Raw genomic sequence first — 4,732 nt, forward strand, 5'->3', positions numbered from 1 at the left:
TCCTAATAATTTAAAATCTTGTATAAACTTAAAGGGTAGAGATCATCGAATGGGACACGGGTATGTGGTAGAGTACATGTTGATTAAAACATCACATGTGATGCCTATATAAAACACGTGCGGTTGATGTTAAATGGCATATCTCTGACTCTGAGTTCAAAAATCCATAGAAAAGTATTCATAAAACGGGGTTGCTGATGAACCTGAACTTTTGTATAAAAAAGTAAGTTCACACGAACGCCTTCCTGTCAGAAAAGAAAGAATAGGACAGCGGCATTGAATGTATGTACGTACTTACGTGTTTTGTCCTATAATTTAGCTGCCTTTGATTTCTACTTCTTCCTTCTTTGCTTTTATTAAGTATTTTTTTATAGAAACTGCAGTGATTTTTATACTCAGCTGAGCAGAGCTCACAGAGTATTTTAACTTTGTTCGCATAACGGCAATCCGTAACGGCATAAACTAATCGAGATAGATATAGACTTCTATATATCAAAATGATTTGGGCGAAAAAAGAAATTCATTTAGCCATGTCCGTCCGTCCGTAAACACGATAATTTGAGTACATTTTGAGGTATCTTGATGAAATTTGGTATGTGGGCGCTCATCTCAGATTGCAATTTAAAATGAACGAAATCGGACGGCAACCACGCCCACTTTTTCGATATCGAAAATTTCGAAAAACAGAAAAAGTGCGATAATTCATTACCAAAGACGGATAAAGCGATGAAGCTAGGTAGGTGGGTTGACCTGGTGACGCAGAATAGAAAATTAGTAAAATTTTGGACAATGGTCGTGGCACCGCCCACTTTTAAAATAAGGTAATTTAAAGGTTTTGCAAGCTGTAATTTGGCAGTCTTTGAAGATATCATTATGAAATTTGGCAGAAACGTTATTCATATTACTATTTGTGTGCTAAATTTCAAAATGGGCGTAGATTCTATGACGGTAACTGTTTTATGTGAAAATGGGCGAAATCGGTTGAAGCCACGCCCAGTTTTTATACACAGTCGACCGTCTGTCCTGCCGCCCGGCCGATAACACGATAACTTGCGCAAAAAACGATATATCTTAACTAAACTTAGTTCACGTACTTACCTGAAGTCACTTTATCTTGGTATAGAATATGGCCGAAATCAGACTATGACCACGCCCACTTTTCCGATATCGAAAATTACGAAAAATTAAGAAAATGCCATAATTATGAACCAAATATGAAAAAAGAGATGAAACATGGTAATTGGATTGGTTTTTTGACGCGAAATATAACTTTAGAAAAAACTTTGTAAAATGTAACATCAATTTTAAGTAGAATGAAATGAAAAAGTTATGCAATGCGAAATCAAAAGCCCTTGGGATCTTGGCAGGAATACTGTTCGTGGTATTACATATATAAATAAATTAGCGGTACCCAACAGATGATGTTCTGGGTCACCCTGGTCCCCATTTTGTTCGATATCTCGAAAACGCCTTCACGTATACAACTAAGGGCCACTCCCTTTAGAACCCTCATTAACACCTTTAATTTGATACCCATAACGTACAAACAAATTCTAGAGTCAACCCTGATCCACCTTTATGGCGATATCCCTAAATGGCGTCCACCTATAGAACTATGGCCCACTCCCTCTTAAAATACTCTTTAATACCTTTCATTTGATATACATGTCATACAAACACATTCCAGGGTTACCCGAGGTTAATTTTGCCAAATTGTGATTTTCCCTTATTTTGTCTCCAAAGCTCTCAGCTGAGTATGTAATGTTCGGTTACACCCGAACTTAGCCTTCCTTACTTGTTTAGTTTTATTTTCGTTTTTGCGTATATCCTCCCTGGTAACTGTTGACCCATAAAGAAAAATGCCAACTGCTCATTACCCCGTCACCCGCCAGATGCAAGCGGTAAGTTTCCAGGTGGAAGTGACACTGAAATTTGTGGCTTTTACATCGGATTTGACATCGGATATTCTGTGTTATCAAGTATCAAGTGTCTTTGGCTTCTATTCTGTTGTGTATAGTTCTTGTATAAAGGAAAGTTAGCCGAAACTCTTTCCACATTTTGTTTTACCAAGGAAATGACGAATGGATGAAAAAAGGGTGGTACAGTGTAGTCTAAAGTGTATGCTGCTTTAAAATTTAATGCGATAAAAGCAAAATGGATAGTCAGTCAAAACTAGCCTCTTACCCGATATAAATCACCGAACGCGAAATTCGAGGTGCAAAAATTGATCAAATTTCCTAAATATCCTTCCTTTATTATTTTTGATAATTTAAAGAAATTATGACGGTCCAAGCACCAGTAGCTTCTTTGTTGGGTTAACTGACGCCAATGCTTTCTTAGCCGGAGCGTAATCTTTCATTCGCATAACACAGCCTAGCCAGCGTAGCCGCTGTGTTTTAATTCGTTGGACTATGTTGATGTCTGCGTATAGCTCGTACAGCTCATCATTAAATCTTCTTCGGTACTCGCCGTCGCCCAACGGGTTAAGGGCTTAGAATATATCCGCGGCAGATATACCTGTCCAACGAATTAAAACGCAGCGGCTTCGCTGGCTAGGCCATGTTATGCGAATGAAAGAGGATGCTCCGGCTAAGAAAGTGTTTCCATCGGAACCCGCCTATGGAAGCAAAGGCAGAGGACGGCCGCACTCCGCTAGAAGTACCAGGTGGAAAACGATTTAAACGCCCTTGGTGTGACCAATTGGCGCGCCTTGTTGGACGACCAAAACCGTTTAAACGGTTAAGCGGCAATTAAGTAAGTTAAGTAAGGTATGCCTGTCATAAGAGGCGACTTAAATACCAAATTGATTCAAGGAGTTGTGTAGCTCGACACTTTCAAGGGGTTGCCAGCGCAATTTATAGCTTCTCCAACCCAATTTTGAACCTTGCATACCACTTTTAAAGGGCGAGGACTTCGTCTATCTAAGTATTGGCATTTAAAGCGAAAATCAGCATAAACTTCTTTTATATGAGGTCCGTATCATGTTTGTTTAAAAAGTTCGGTATTTCGAAATCGATTTTCACCCGCGGAGCTAGACTTTTGAAACAACTTCAAAATGATAATTCAAGATAAGAGAAAAACGTTCACAAGGATCATGAAATTAAACAAAAAAAAAAACACCCAAAATCATAAATTTTGCTATCGAGTTTAAAGAAACTTCCCAATAACCTGGAGACCAGGAACTTTGAACATGGCGTTATTAAGTTATAATATAAAGGATGACATTTTTTGTAGATAGAGCAGGGATTGAGAAATTTGGACAATCCATTAAGAGCAGATGTAATCTTGTGATTGATGTTTAAGTAACTTCTCATAGAACTACGCTTGCCAGGCTAAGACTCCAGCTATTAGGAGTGGTACAGCTGTCAGATCTAGAAGCATCAAGCGGCTTAAGTCATAGAAAGCTGCGAGTATTTGCCAAGAGGGCGGAATTATTTTATAACATAGATCCTCGTTTTTGATAGGGGGTTTTCAGTTTAGTCGTTGAAACAAGCTTCAGGTAACACTACGGACTCATTCACTCTATGTGAGGTCCTCACAGACCTGCCAATTCAACCTAACCTAACCTCTCATAGAACTATAAACTCCACTAGGTGGCGCACGAGACGAGAAAATTTAAAAATTCATACGAGACTTGGAATTTTGCGATCGGTTTTAATTAAATTCCCCATAACCTAGGAACTTGAAACTTTGAACACAGTTTAGGGTCGTATTGGATTGTAATATTCGGAATGTTCTTCGCAAAATTCTTCCAGATAGCTTAAGGATCAAGAAAGTCTATTTGGAACTTGTGGAGCCTTGCGATCGATTTTTAGTAAGTTGTCATTGAGCTAGAAACTTGAAACTTTACACTTTGTAGTGCAGAACACCGTTATAATGCAAAAAATGGGGAAATGCGCTAGATGGCGCATACGTCGAGATAATTAGAAACTTTATGCGAGGTTTGGAATTTCGGGAACCGGTTTTTAAGCAGCTTCCTGGTAAGCTAGAGACCTGAAATTAAAACTGGATTCAGAGTTCAATGAAAGTTTTACACAGGTAACAAAAGTTTTCGCTAGGTGTCGCACGGATATTGATAAATGAAAATATCGTACGGATGGGATGAAATTCGTGATATAGTTTTGAGTGATTTCCCATAGAGCTACAAACTGAATGCCTAAAATTAAGTTCAAAATCCAACGGTAATTGAAAAGAGGAGAAAAATTCTGATAGGTGGCATCTGGGGCGAGATTTAGAGAATTTTTGTACGCGAGTTTTGTGATCAAGTTTTCATAAACTTGTCGTTGAGCAACAAAATTTTAAACTTACACCCAACTCCTGAGAATGAAAGCCATGTAATAAAGGGCTAAAAAGATCCAAAAGGTGGCGCAAGGTTTGGGATAATAAAATAATCCCACGTGAATTAAAATCTCTTGCCAGAATTTATTTTCTGAATAATTCGAATGAATTCATTCAGTTTATTTTGTTTATTTTCTGAATGAAAAATTACACTGAAGAGCACAAGGGCTGAACCGGTTTGTCTCCAAAAACAAATTTGACAAGTGACGACGAAATATTGTTCCAATATAAATATAGTAGGTTAGGTTAGGTTGAACTGGAGTTTTAGCCTAGCAAACGCAGGGCACGAGCACATCGTTTCCTCCTCCAATCCGCACTTCCTACATCTGTTATGACTGACCGAACCGGATTTAAAGGCATGTGACGCCTGAAGACAGCGTGCAGTCAGATTACC

This window comes from Eurosta solidaginis, chromosome 4, assembly GCF_040869045.1.
Source record: "Eurosta solidaginis isolate ZX-2024a chromosome 4, ASM4086904v1, whole genome shotgun sequence".
Lineage (NCBI taxonomy): Eukaryota > Metazoa > Arthropoda > Insecta > Diptera > Tephritidae > Eurosta > Eurosta solidaginis.